We start from the raw sequence: 15,962 nt of genomic DNA on the forward strand, positions 1-15,962 counted from the left end.
ATGCCTTAGTAAAGGAAGCCTGTAGTGGGTACCCAATGCAAGGTCCCTTGGTTATTACGGGAAGGGAAGAAAATTGGGTCTTTCTTTTTTTCTTTAATATAAATAAACTATAATTGACAAGGAGATAGTACCTTCTAAGCCATAGTTACCATATCTAACTCAATAGGCTGGTTTCTCAGATCCAACAAGATCTCAAGCCTAGATTCCTGGACTAAAAAGCAATTACAATTGATATTAATCTCTATTTAAAAGGAAAAATTATATCCCTAGATAATTGTGCTAAGTGGACTAAAAAAATCTAAGTCCAGACATCTTTGAAAAGTTTAAAAATGGCCTTCAATGGGGCCTCCAAACATTAAAAATAACCAACGCGTATTGCGTTCTAGGCCTTCATCAGGGTGTCCTTAGCCCCTAGTTTGTGGTTAAATTATTTGCTTTTGCATTATACAATTACCTCTAGCATAGAGCACTCTGTGTTTGTTTTGGCATACCTGCTGCTGCTACTTCTCTTTTCCTTGCACGATGATTTCTGTCTGGAGAAACATACCCAACATTTATCGATGAATGGCTAGAGAAAAGGTAGCTCACTTACTATTGATCAACACACAAACCACAAGCCAACACAACCACCATGAGAAACCTAGCAGAGCTGCACATGGCTCGCACTCAGTAATGCTCGCTGGTCAGTAAGGCAGGTCTTAGGAACGGAACACCACCAGCAACATGGTCAGTATGCACTGATGTATTCGCCATGATAAGACGAATTGCAAAATTCTCAAGTTCGCAGAGACTTTTTCGAGCAGACTTTTATCTCACCTCAACACTTTAAACATCTGCTATCCGAGACAGCTGAATTCTTGAGACAGAAACCTGTTGCGATGTAATCGTGATGTCTGTTGCATGAGAGCACAATGTACCTTTGTATAAATTCTCTCATCTGTGATTTGTCATAAACATCCAGGTGGATGGACTTTTCTATGAAATGCTGTGGCTTAGTCCCGCTGGTTGAGTTCTCAGGGATCACCTCCAGGGTGGTTACTGACCAACTCCATTACTGCACTAATTAAATAATAAAGTTAAATTGGTTTGAAGAAATCTAAAAGTCTCTCCTTTGATTAGAATAATTCCACCACACGCCCTAGGCGAGACCAAAAAATGTTGCTGCCGCAAAACTAGAATACTCCCAGTAAGTGATTTTATTTTAAAGACTGCAACAAAAAATGACACCCAAAAGGCGCTGGTCCGTGCTTCCATGCTCACTGAGGTGTTGCCTGAAATTGAATTCTATGAATGCCCATCTGTGGTAAGCCTACCGTTTGTAAAACACAAAAAAGGACGACAGGACCAAAAAAAAGACTTCCAAAAGACAGCGGCTCGTGCTTACTGGGGTGTAGKCTACCATGTGGCCCCCAATGGAATTTGATGAATGCCCATCCATGTACTAGGCCCACTGTTTGTAAAACAGGCCGTTTCATTGGCTTCATTACTACGGATTCCTGTGACTAATCAATTTGGCTATTTAAGCTCTGAATATCAGCTACCAACTTTAGCAGGCGTTATCGTGAGCCTATTTGCACAGCGTGAAATGAAAAAGTACTTTTTCGCTATGATCAGCTTGTCAAAAATGGAGGGATACAAACTTGAAACCACTGATCACGACAATGGGTTGAAACTCCTGGAAAACAGTTGTGATTGTCCATTTCATATTGTCCATTTAACTTTGACCTGTCCTGTTTTTAGGATATGTTGTTAATTAACATTACAGCGCATTTTTTTGTTGATTGAGAGCCATTTAGGTTAGGCTATTTGATGGGAGATACCTGCATGATGTAAAAAGTGTCCGTCACATTACATTATCATACATTTTCTCTCCAGTCTGTAGGCTACAGAAAAGGCCACATACTCTTTCTACCATATCCTATATCTGCTACATGACTCATGTCAGATCATTTTTTTGACGGAATGATGATGCAGAGCCTCCAGGGTTCCAAAAGAACCCTGGAGAAACTCACTGGGATTGGACAAGCAAAGTGGGCACTGCTTATCACAGGGTGGCATCAACGCTCACCTAAAAATCCCATATGCCACTGGTTGAGAAAAATGGTCATTGTTTGGTKAGTTTAGCTCATAAAATGGTCAGTTTACCTCAGAAAATGCCACCCTCGTCAATCTGTCGCCATAGGCAGCTGCCTAATCCTACCTAATGAGCGAGTCCAAGCTCCAATGAATTCAGTTTGTTCTGAGGGCAAAATGGGGGGGTGCAACTCAATATTAGGATGGTGTTCCTAATGTTTGGTATACTCAGTGTAGTAAGACCAGAATGAACAAAATATCAGAATGGTATAGAGAAATGCTGAGAAACATGGAGCGTTAGATTTTCACTGCAATTTCAAATTCACTTTAAACAAACAACCTATGGAGAGGGCCAGAGGAAGAAGGGAGTGAGAGGAGATAGAACAACACTGCTTATCATGATGAATGCTCCACATGGTCTGTCATTCACTCTTGTCCTTGTGCAGTGTGATCTGTGTGAGCACGCTGAAGTCTCCTCTCTCAGGCATACAGTTGGACATTTTGAGGTAGAAGCTCTCTGAGACAGTGATCTTCCTGCCTGCCTCCTCGTCCTCCCACCGGCTGTACATCTCCTCCAGGGAGCCCAGGATCTGCACCCTGATCAAATCACATTCATTTATTTACAGCACTTGTCATAAAGTGCTTTACAGTAATCCGGCCTGGACCCCAAGACCAAGCAAGGAAGAAGCAGGACCACAGTGACCAAGAAAAACTCCCTAGAATGAAAAAACCTAGAGAGGATGTCTCAGAGGGGTACCCCATCCTCTTCTGGTTTTACCTGATGCCCGTGTGGCGGTTGCTGCACTTGGGCTGGCTGATGTTGTKGAACATGAGGTGGGCTTCCAGCTTGGAGGGGACATCGACGATCTAGGACACAGTGGAGTAGGACTTCATTCCCACAGGCCAACTAGGGGTGGCCAGGAGAGTCGGTACTCCTTGCTTTGGGCATACCGTGACGATGTATCTCTTGTGTGTACATCAGGGGGAGAATAACATATTTGCAGTTACAGTACTACTTTTATATAAAACAATTTATTAAAGATGTAACTTTATAGCCAAAAGTATATGTGGACACCCACTTGCTGAACATCTCATTCCAAAATCATGGGCATTCATTTGGAGTTGGTCCCCCCTTCGCTGAACCATCAGCATCCACTCTTCTGGGAAAGCTTTCCACTAGATGTTGGAACATTGCTGCAGGGACTTGCTTCCATTCAGCCACAAGATTATTAYTGAGGTTGGGCACTGATGTTGGGCGATTAGACCTGGCTCGCAGTCGGCGTTCAAATTCATCCCAAACGTGTTCGATGGAGTTAAGGTCAGGGTTCTGTGCAGGCCAGTCAGGTTCTTCCACGTCAATCTCGACAAACCTTTTCTGTATGGACCTCGCTTAGTGCACGGGGCATTGTCATGCTGAAACTTTGCCACAAAGTTGGAAGCACAGTGTCATCTAGAATGTCARTGTACGCTGTAGTGTTAAGACTTCCCTTCACTGGAACTAAGGGGCCCGAACCATGAAAAACAGCCCCAGACTATTATTCAACATCCATCAAACTTTACAGTTGGCACTATGCATTCGGGCAGGTAGCATTCTCCTGGCATCCGCCAAACCCAGATTCTTCCGTCGGACTGCCAGATGGTGAAGCATGATTCATCACTCCAGAGAACGCGTTTCCACTGCTCCAGAGTCCAATGACAGTGAGCTTTACACCACTCCATCCGATGCTTGGCATTGTGCATGGTGATCTTAGGCTTGTGTGCAACTGCTCGGCCATGGAAACCCATTTCATGAAGCTCCCGARGAACAGTTCTTGTGCTGACATTGCTTCCAGAGGCAGTATGGAACTTGGTAGTGAGTGTTGCAACCGAGGACAGTCGATTTTTACGCYCTACGCGCTTCAGCATTCTGAGGTTCCGTTCAGTGAGCTTGTGTGGCCTACCACTGAGCTGTTGTTGCTCCTAGACGTTTCCACTTCACAATAACAGCACAGTTACACCTTTAATTAAAACATATTKCCTGCAATCTCCCTGGTGAAGATGTTGAGTAAAGGGTGAGAGAATGGCCACCTCTCTTTCCCTCCCATTGTCGAGGCTGAAGCTGTGATGGACACGTTGGTGTGGACCTGGACTTTGGGTATGGCTCACTGAGGGCAGAACTGACCCACGGTGGTGCCGTCATCGTCCTCGGCCACGGTGAGAGTGACAGAGCCGTTGCAGGGTTGTTCTGGCAGGGACTGCCTGAGGCTGCCAGTAGTGGGCAGGAGCTCTACCGTGCGATGCCGAGGGGGACGGAGGATCCAGGTGACACTGCCCAGGGGAGCGGGAAGACACCTCTCCAGGACGGGCGCCGTCAGAGGGACAGGGGCTGCTGCTGCTGGGCAGCCCCTCCAGTGACGGCACTCTGAGAAATGGAGAAGAGGTAAAGGATACAAACCAAAATATAGTTGAATATATACCATGAGTTTGTGGTGCCTTAGGATCTAAAGAAGGACAAAGTATTTGTTCATCCTAATTATCACACTCCAGATATTGTTTCAAGTGTAAGGGAAGCCAAAAATGTAGCATTGAATTGCAGTGATTGTTTAGTTAGGGCTTAAGGCCACAGTCACACACATGTTGAACGGTATATCTTGTTATTCTTCCGCGACATCAAGCCAGACCAACACAATGAGAGGTTAGTGACTGGGCGAGCAGCATAGTGTTAATAATAATGCTTATGGTTATATAACTCAGAGCAGAGCAGTTAGGCCTTAGTTACCTTAGTTACTAGTTAGGCCTTAGTTACCTATGATTCTGATGGCGGTCAGTAGCAGCTCCTGACTTGGGCAGTCCTGGAAGGACAGCTGAGAGATTTTCCCTGAGGGAACATTGATTTTCTCCTGGATGACAGAGTTCAGCTTCAGCTCACAGTCAGACATGGGGTGGTCTTCTCAATATGGAGAGAAAGACTCTGCTCTTTCCTCAGGTCCACGTTGCACAACACTGCAAAGTATAGTAGAGATAATTATTTATTTCAGCTTTTAGTTCTTTCATCACATTCCCCGTGGGTCAGAAGTTTACATACTAATTGAGTGTATTTGGTAACATTGCCTTTAAATTGTTTAACTTGGGTCAAACGTTTCGGGTAGCCTTCCACAAGCTTCCCACAATAAGTTGGGTGAATTTTGTCCCATTCCTCCTGACAGAGCTGGTGTAACTGAGTCAGGTTTGTAGGTCTCCTTGATCACACACGCTTTTCAGTTCTGCCCACAAATGTTCTATAGAATTGAGGTCAGGGCTTTGTGATGGCCACTGCAATACCTTGACTTCGTTGTCGTTAAGCCATTTTTACACAACTTTGGAGGTATGCTTGGGGTCATTGTCCATTTGGAAGACCCATTTGCGACCAAGCTTTAACTTCCTGACTGATGTCCTGAGATGTTGCTTTAATATATCCATATAATTTTCCTACCTCATGATTCCATCTATTTTGTGAAGTGCACCAGTCACTCCTGCAGCAAAACACCCCCACAACATGATGCTGCCACCCCCGTGTTTCACGGTTGGGATGGTGTTCTTCGGCTTGCAAGCCTCCTCCTTTTTCCTCCAAACATAACGATGGTCATTATGGCCAAACAGTTCTATTTTTTTCCCATCAGACCAGAGGACATTTCTCCAAAAAGTACGATCTTTGTCCCCATGTGCAGTTGCAAACCGTAGTCTGGCTTTTTTATGGCGGTTTTGGAGCGGTGGCTTCTTCCTTGCTGAGCGGCCTTTCGGTTATGTCAATATAGGACTCGTTTTACGGTGGATATAGATACTTTTGTACCTGTTTCCTCCAGCATCTTCACAAGGTCCTTTGCTGTTGTTCTGGGATTGATTTGCACTTTTCGCACCAAAGTACGCTCTAGGAGACAGAACGCATCTCCTTCCTGAGTGGTATGACAGCTGTGTGGTCCCATGGTGTTTATACTTGCGTACTATTGTTTGTACAGATGAACGTGGTACCTTCAGGCGTTTGAAATTGCTCCCAAGGATGGACCAGACTTGTGGAGGGTTACACATTTTTTTCTGAGGTCTTGGCTGGTTTCTTTTGATTTTCCCATGATGTCAAGCAAAGAGGCAATGAGTTTCAAGGTAGGCCTTGAAATACATCCACAGGTACACCTCCAATTGACTCAAATTATGTAAATTAGGCTACCAGAAGCTTCGAAAGCCATGACATAAGTTTCTGGAATTTTCCAAGCTGTTTAAAGGCAGTCAACTTAATGTATGTAAACTTCTGGCCCACTGGAATTGTGATACAGTGAATTATAAGTTAAATAATCTGWCTGTAAACAATTGCTGGAAAAATTACTTGTGTCATGCACAAAGTAGATGTCCTAACCGACTTGCCAAAACTACAGTTTGTTAACAAGAAATTTGTGGAGTGGTTGAAAAACAAGTTTTAATGACTCCAACCTAAGTGTATGTAAACTTCCGACTTCAACTGTAGCTGCACATCCACTTCCACTTACTATAACTCATGCAGGCCCACAGCAAAATTAAGACAAGGATTTCACATTTAGGAAGAAGACTACCAAGAGTCTGCCCCAGTGACAATTTGCATTGTTAAAAGCTGTATATGTGATCTACAGTAATCCCCTTTTGTGGTTGTAAACATTAACCACAAGACGGAGTGGATGATTGTGGACTACATGAAAGAGAGGACTGAGCACGCCCCAATTTTCATCGACAGGGCTGCAGTGGAGCAGATTGAGAGCATCAAGTTCCTTGGTGTCCACATCACCAACAAACTAACATAGTCCAAGCACACCAAGACAGTTGTGAAGAGGGCACGACAAAACCTATTCCCTCTCAGGAGACTGAAAAGATTTGGTTGCATCACTGCCTGGTATGGCAACTGRTCGGCCTCCGACCGCAAGGCACTACAGAGCGTAGTGCGTACGGCCCAGTACATCACTGGGGCCAAGGTTCCTGCCATCCAGGACCTCTATACCAGACGGTGTCAAAGGAAGGCTCTAAAATGGTCAAAGACTCCAGCCACCCTAGTCATAGACTGTTCCCTCTGCTACCGCACGGCAAGCGGTACCGGAGCGCCAAGTCTAGGTCCAAAAGGCTTCTAAACAGCTTCTACCCCCAAGCCATAAGACTCCTGAACACCTAATCAAATTGCTACCCAGACTATTTGCATTGTCCCCCCTCCCACTCTTTTACACCACTGCTACTCTCTGTTGTTACCATCTATGCATAGTCCCTTTAATAACTCTACCTACAGTACATGTACATATTACCTCAACTAACCGGTGCCCCCGCACATTGATTCTGTACCGGCACCCCCCTGTATGTAGTCTCGCTATTGTTATTTTACTGCTGCTCTTTAATTACCTGTTACTTTTATTTCTTATTCTTATCCACATTTTTTTTAACTGCATTGTTGGTTAGGGGCTCGTTAGTAAGCATTTCACTGTAAGGTCTACACCTGTTATATTCGGCGCATGTGACTAATACGATTTGATTTGAGAGTGGAGTATGTAGTATGTTGGATCTGTACAACTATAGTAGCTATTACCACTACTACTACATAATCTAAATACCTGTGACCCTACACAACAATTGGCCTTAAAGGGATYGTCACCKATCCCTTTGATACTTTATGATAATTTGGACAAGATGAGCAAAAAATGCTAATATACAGTGCATTCGGAAACTATTCAGACCCCTTCATCTTTTCCACATTTTCTTAAGTTACAGCCTTATTCTAAAATGGTTACAATAAATGTGTTCCTCATCAATCTACACACAATACCTCATAATGATTAAGCAAAAACAGGTTTGTACATTTTACATTTTTTTAAATACCTTATTTACATAAGTATTCAGACCTTTTGCAATGAGACTCAAAATTGAGCTCAGCTGCATCCTGTTTCCATTGATCATCCTTGAGATGTTTCTACAACTTGATTGAAGTCCACCTGTGGTAAATTCAATTGATTGGACATGATTTGTAAAGGCACACACCTGTCTATGTCAGGTCCCACCGGTCTGCCTTGAACTGAGCAATCGAGGCAGAAGGGCCTTGGTCAGGGAGGTGACCAAAAACCCGATGGTCACTCTGACAGAGCTCCAGTTCCTCTGTGCAGATGGGAGAACCTTCCAGAAGGACAACCATCTCTGCAGCACTCCACCAATCAGGACTTTATGGTAGAGTGGCCAGACGGATGCCACTCCTCAGTAAAATGCACATGACAGCCTGCTTGGAGTTTGCCAAAAGGTACCTAAAGGACTCTCAGACCATGAAAAACAAGATTCTCTGGTCTGATGAAACCAAGATTGAACTCTTTGGCCTCAATGCCAAGCGTCACATCTGAAGGAAACCAGGCACCGCTCATCACCTGGCCAATACCATCCCTAGGGTGAAGCATGGTGGTGGAGGCATCATACTGTGGGGAGGTTTTTCAGCGGCAGGGACTGGGAGAATAGTAAGGATTGATGGAAAGATGAACGGAGCAAGTCTCTGAATGTCCTTGAGTGGCCTAGCCAGAGCCCGGACTTGAAGCCGATCAAACATCTCTAGAGAGACCTGAAAATAGCTGTTCAGGTTGGATGTTCCCCATCCAACCTGACAGAACTTGAGAGGATCAGCAAGAAGACTCAAGGCTGTAATCGCCTATACCGGTTTTTGCTTTGTCATTATGGGGTATTGTGTGTTGATAGATGAGGGGGGGGGGGAACAATTGAATCAATTTTAGAATAAGGCTGTAATGTAATAAAATGTGGGAAAAGTGAAGGGGTCTGAATACTTTCCGAATGCACTGTAGGTACCATGACTTCAGTTGAGGCTCAGTGGAAGGAGCTATAGGAGGATTGCCTCAATGTAATGTCTGGAATGGAAAAATGGAACAAGTCAAACATTTGGTTTCCATATGTTAGTGTTTTAGACTGTTACATTTATTCCATTCCAGCCATTACAATGAGCCCATCCTCCTATCGCTCCTCCCACCAGTCTCCTCTGCATGACTTGCATGGGATTTGTGACACATGCTTAAACGTTAGCATTTAAAAACAGAGCAAGGGAAACTAAACCAAAGCATGGATTGCAGTCATACCATGTCTAATCTCCTAACCCAGATTTCCTTCTGTGTTCATTTGTGTTAGGAATTGAGAGGGAAAGAGCAGGGCTTTCCACAAACTCACATACAGTATGATTCATCTTCTTCCCTTTTTTACTAAAGCTGTGTTTTCCAAACCTTTCCTGGAGCACACCTAGCCATTCCACTTCCCTATTCCAGTACCAGCACATCTGATTCAACTAATCAAGAGCTTGATGTAGTTGACCAATTGAATCAGGCATGCTGGTAATGGAAAATATCAAATCAGTCAAATTGCTGGGGATACTCAAGGATGGTTTTGGAAAAACTTTTCTAAAGCCATCTAGTTTATTGTAATCAGTGTCCTGTACCGACCTGGAAGACTCTTCCTCTTGGCTGAAACCTTGAAGCGGAGGGAGAGACCAGTGGAGCCTTCTCCGATCCTGTTCATCTCACAGTTCCTTAGGATCAGGGAGAAGGAGTCCCGYCGTTMGGCCGGCTGGYGGTCCGACAGCTTCRTCACCACRGRGAACCYCCRGTTACCYTGGTGATACTCCACGGCCGGCTCCTTCTTCAGGCACTGCGGCTGGGTCTGACCCAGGAAGACAACCGTAGCGTTGTGTTTGGGAGGGACCACAAACTTTCACTCCATCAGGTCATCGTCAGGGAAACTATTCGGGTAGTTTGGAGAGAGCAACCCTGAAGACGACGTCCCTTCCGGTAAAGTCACTTTGAGGACAGCAAGTGCTGAGGGACAATGATATGTTGATGAAGTGTCAGAAAATACAAGGTTAACCAAGTCCATTAAATCATGTCTGTAGCCATGACTTAAAACATACAGACATAAGTAATCCATTTACATAATGAAAACAATGTGATTTTACGTCAGTTGTCTGAAACCACTGTCTGACCAACTCACATTTGATTTCCTCTCCAACAGACACATTGAACATGGTGGGGTTCAGTTTCCGTCCTCCGGTGACCTCCAGAGAGAGCCTGCCCTGGTTCAAGACCTGAGCCCCAGAGACGCTGCCGTTCCTGCAGTACGTCCCGATGGCAGCCTCCCCTGTCCTCTGGAGGGCTAGCAGGGTATACGTGTGCTGGTCTGGACATCTCTCAGAGGGCAGGATCTGTCTCAGCCCCATCTGGGTGAAGTCCAAATGGAACGCCCGTGGTACCGGGGCCTTCAGGTTCCAGATAAAGGTACGGTTGAAGTTCTGGAGTGGAAGCGTTCCGGTTCTAGACTCAATGGGGGTGATGTCTCCATTACAGGACCTTGTGGTACAATCGGATGGAAGGAGGGTAGGAGTTAGAGGAAGTCAATACAGAGACACACACACAGGTATGCTCACACACAAAGTCACATATGGACTATGTATTTTGAAAATGCACACAGGTATCCCACTTGTAAACACTATGTAATAGCAATATAACTACAGTGCACAATGTGCCTATACTGTAATGACACTGTATTTCTGTACCATGTGGACAAGCTATAGACACTCTAAGGACACTATGGACATTCTAAATACCATGGGACCACAACCATTATATATTTCATAGAGTTCTTACCTATTTCCCTGACCACTTCCACAGTGAAGACTTCCTCTGGTTTGGGGCAGGTGAGCTCCATGTTCACAGCAGCTTTGGGGTCTGTCAGCAGCACCACATAATCAATTCCAGCCCTGGAGCAGGACTTCTTCAAGCCTGTACCGGTGCATACAGTACACTTTGACCCCCTGCTGCGCTCTGAACTCTGGCTGATGTTGAGAGTAGTGCCCTGGTCAGGGGTGAGGGTCAGTGTCACACCCTCTGAAAGAACAACAACCAAGGAAGGGATTGATGAATTATGGTAGAAGAGTGGCATCAGTTGAGGAGGCAGGGTTGTTCTATACCACATGGGTATTTTACATAACCACACCTCTGTCAAAACTATATTCATTTGTACAAAACATAGACAAGAGTCTTAGAATACAAAACAATGTCCTTTTTTTCTCTGACTGTCAATGAAGACTACTACTCAGCAGACAGAAAAGACAACTGATGTTTTTCTCAGCCTGACCAGAAGTCCTTTTTTACCACAGTGTGTTAGAAAAGACTCCTATGACTGAGGGAGTGGGTAGGGAGATGGTCGATGTCAACAGCTTGACTCCACTTCCACGTCTGTGAGCTACGGCCTACTGAACAAACATAGGCCTGGCCGTTCAACAGTTCAAACTGCCATATATCTGTGATGCTGTATCCATAAATGTCCTTATCTTTAGACAATCACTCTCTTCCTCTTCCTCTCTCTCTGAAGCACACACACACACACACAAGCGCTCTCTCCCTCTCCTTCTATCTGTCTGACTTATGCTTTCCCCAAAACCTTACCTAGTAACATAGCCGAGATATAATCTGATTGTGTGACTGTTTGACAATGGAGATGTTACTGGGAAGCCCTGTTTGTCCCTCGCTGTTACATGTACAGCTATTACAGTCCAGCTGTCACTGTTGACACTGGGATAAGATGTGTAAGACACAACTTCTGGGTGCTTGACTAAACATTATTCTGCCTACCTAGCTATATCATTACAAACCAAACTGCTCCTACAGATTGTAGAAAAAAGAACAAAGGGAAGTGCTGCTAGAATACAATAGTAGATATTTGTAAATTGAAGGTGCTCTTGATAAAGGGGTTAATTGGTCATCCTGAAAACAAGGAGGACCAAGGCACTCTAAGGCCTTTTAAATATATGAAGAGTGCCTGGTCCTCGTCCTCCTTGTTTTTTTATGCTGATCCTACAGTATTGTCTGACCTATGCAAATACTGCCCTCCCTCCTGTAATCTTCAATGCAAGCTCAGTGGCCCTGGTGTACATATAGAAATTGATAAGCCATTGTTCCACCTGATTCCTAACAAAATATTAGATGAGTTGGAAGTTCTTTCAAGAGTTAGTTGGCCTTTGGATAGAACCAATGCATCAACAGTCCTCCCATCATTCCTAGTTATCCACTGAACCAGACTGATGCATTAAAGATGTTTTCCTATGTTTATTCATAAAGCACAACATGGGCCAGTCAACATCTATGTTGTCTGTCATTTGCATCCCATCTACACACTTTTTTTTTAGGAAACTGACTGGCCTTTCAAAGGTCTGTGTGTGGTTGTGCCAGTGTCAACAACAATTATTTAATGCACAGTCTACCTATAGAATACATCCTCTTCCAATTCAAGAATATCCCTGCAACTTCATAATACTGTTAGTGTCTATCAGTAAGTGTTATCATGGGCAACATTTCATAGAACATATCATTGTATACATATCTACAATTCAATCTTTATAGACAATTGCAATGACCTAGTCATGAAATAAAAAGGAATTCAAATAATTTCCCTATTCTTCAGTTTTTTMTTTTTTTTTACAGAATCATAATAATCACAAATGTATTAGGGTTCACTTCTAAATGTTTAAAACTATTACCAAATTACCAAAATCTTAAAATGATAATTCTGTTTACTGACACTCAACAGTGACTAGCCCTATATTGGACTAAAGGAGCCTAACATTACTCCTTAGTTCAAGAACCTTACATGTTCTGTTTAATGGGTGAATTGGCTCTGGAAGCAAAAACAGCCAAATACTCCATCTAAACGTGAATCGAATCTCAATTACGGTACGTTTCTAGAAACATAAATCCCTCTAATTTCATATCACATTAAAATAATTTCACAAATGCAAAATACAAAGTTACTGTACTGTACACAGTTTTCATTGGTTTAAACACAGTTGCAGCAGACAGTATTTTTAAATGACAACATGTTTGTGGCATCTGTCTTCCATCTACACACAGGTGTTCAGAGAAGATAGTTAATTAGCACAGGTAGTCCACTATGTCTTCAATCTATAACAGGGAAGTATGACTGTGTGGGAATCCTAACCCTATAAAGATGTGTATCAATTTAGCCGAAATGAAAGACAAGGTCCTTATGCTTCCAAAACCGTACCGCAAGCGACGCTTGTTAATGTTCAAATCGAGCATCGCGGCTCTTAATGAACAAAAGTCCCCTATTATGTGTGATGTAATGGAACTGAAAGTATGATCAAGGGCTAAGCACTGACTTACCTGATAGAACGAAAACGGCGGACGCGATCCCCAAAAGCTGCAGAGCACAGCCGACCGTTGATAAAGTCATGCCTTGATTTTCAGCGTCGGTATCTCAAACGATAAGCTATCTAACGGAACTAAAATTGGCACGACTTTATGGCCTTGGACCTCCGTGTAGTTCTTTCGCTTTGAGTAAAATGGGTTACACCTACATTTTATGTCCTGCTGTGTGACATCACTTCTCAGGTAAGGCGTTCCCCTTTGCAGTCATTTTGACAGGTGAGTTGTTGCTTGAAGAATTGCAACATATTTGAACTCAGTGACGTTTTTTAAAACGTTTCTAGGAAAATAAGCTTTACTGTAATTCAAAATGAACAGACCGGGGTCTGATAGGTATTTAGTCAAATCTAGCCTTTTAGACCTCGGTAGCAAGCTTCCCTGGACCAATGGCACATATCATTTGGACACACCACGAACTGTTGTTTTTCTTTACCAAACAAGTTAAACTTAACTGAAAATAGGGTGATTCATCATTAGACTACTTGGTGCTCAAAAGTCGAAATCAATGACTTGTTATTATGTAATAACTCAATAATGCCATTTTAAATTGTACAGCAGAGCAGAAGCCATTTTTTTCTGTAACACCCAAGCACACATGGCAAATATAGCACACATACCATTTACTTATTAGAGCCATGTGCTGAATTTACCTGACTCACCAAGACAATGCAATAGCTAAAGTTCTGGGGATTGGGACTGACAGTGAAAGAAACAAGATTGAACAAACAATGTGATTGACCATCCGTGAATTCACCAGAGAGATAGATGGTGGTGAGGGCCTGAGATGCAGGACTGTTCCCTGCGAGGATAAGCAATGACGGGGATAATGACTGTGAACAGGAGCAGCAAGGAGGATCAACAAAAGGGGCTGCGAGGAGCTTGTTGAGAGAGATTCTTCTCTCCTTTCACAAACATAATTTAACACAAGGATGCTTCCCACTGGGCACACCATGTCATTTCAACGTGGAAATGTGGGTCATATTTGTTTGAGATGTTGATCAATGAGATTTCAATCTTTATTCACCCACTCAAAATGACAGCCATAATTTGTTTGAATTCCCAATGTGTATCACTGTGCTTTCAACCATCCTAAAAGCACAACCAAATTCCAATGAAAAAACTATGAGTTTTTTTATTTGGTTGTCATCTAAATGTGTTATCACTGCACTTTCAACCATTTAAAAGCACAATAAAGTTCAAATGGGAATACAATGTCAGATATTTTGTATTTATACAACATTTAATGTGTAATCATTGTGCTTAATCTCATAGCACAACCAAATTTCCTGGATTGCAGTTGAGATTACATGAAAGTACATAGTGCAAGTGATCAATGCTGTTCGAGATTCTGCACAGATTATTATAACAATTGTGAAGATCTCCACAGACCTGCAACCTTTGCGTGCTATCTTGAACATGCACACTTTCTATGATGAAATAAGAAGCCATTTATAGCTACAGTAGGCTAACTTCACGGTGTGACCATGGATGTGTTACTCATTTTAAGGTTAAATAAATACTGCTACATTAGTTTGTAAGATATACTTCATTTTAGGCTATTTACTCTATTACAAAAGTAATATTGAATTGTGTTTGGTTGACAACACAACCAAAAATCAACATTTTAAGGATATCGAATGCTTTGATAGTTTCCTCTGAGCCACTGGCTTAATCCTATTCTTTAACGTTTCTTTTTGGTTTAGTTGGAGACGTGAATCGAACATACAATTTGTTAACTTGTCGACAAGTTAATAGGCTATTTACTGTATCGCAAAAGTGATATTGAATTGTGTTTTGTTTCTCAACGCAACCAAATATCACTATTTGAAGGAGATTTATATTTTGTGCCACTGATTTAGTCTGGCGTTAATTCCAGTTTGTCTACAGATTAATATTTTATYTGTTGGATTCACGTCTCCATCTCAACCAATAATCAAAGTAAAATAGGATTAAATCCAATAAAACTGTATTTAAAGTGCATTTAACGTTTGATTGATTTAGTCCTATTCTTTAACTTTGATTATTGGTTGAGATGGCGATTTGAATCCAACATATAAATGATACTTTGTAGACAAACTGGAATCAAAGGCAGTGGCATTCAGTGACACAGATGGAACTATCCAAACAGAAGATACATCTCCTTCAAATGGTGATATTTGGTTGCGTTGACAACCAAACACAATTCAATGTCCAGTTTGTATAAACATGTATCATTTATATGTTGGATTCATGTCTCCATCTCAAACAAAAATCTAAGTTAAATAATAAGACTAAATCTAATCTAATCAACGTTTAAATGCACTTTAAATAAAGTTTAATTGATTTAGTCCTACTCTTTAACCATGCTTTTTGGTTGAGGTGGAGACGTGAGTCCAACACAACATTTCAATTATTCATTTGAAGATTCAATTTGAACTCAACCAAAGCTTGAAACCCTAGGCCTATATGTATGGTCTATTTTTTGTTGAACCCTGGGTTGAATTGAAACAATAGCTGTAGATTCCATGTCACCATATGTTGACAAATTCAACCAGTTTGTACACAGTGGTTTGTGTGTTACTCAGAAACACATAAGCACATCAACTTGCTTACTTACATATTCTCATCGCCTACTCACATTTGAAAGATGAATGCAAATTCCCAGCTGCTATTCCCTGAAGCTTTCTCAAA

The 15,962-nt window shown here is 42.5% G+C and overlaps 1 pseudogene; it reads right to left on the reverse strand.

Moving 5' to 3' along the window:
• Positions 1-1,914: 1,914 nt before the first annotated feature.
• Positions 1,915-10,288, reverse strand: LOC139024001 (CUB domain-containing protein 1-like; annotated as a pseudogene).
• Positions 10,289-15,962: the final 5,674 nt, after the last annotated feature.

Source organism: Salvelinus sp. IW2-2015, unplaced genomic scaffold, assembly GCF_002910315.2.
Source record: "Salvelinus sp. IW2-2015 unplaced genomic scaffold, ASM291031v2 Un_scaffold789, whole genome shotgun sequence".
NCBI lineage: Eukaryota > Metazoa > Chordata > Actinopteri > Salmoniformes > Salmonidae > Salvelinus > Salvelinus sp. IW2-2015.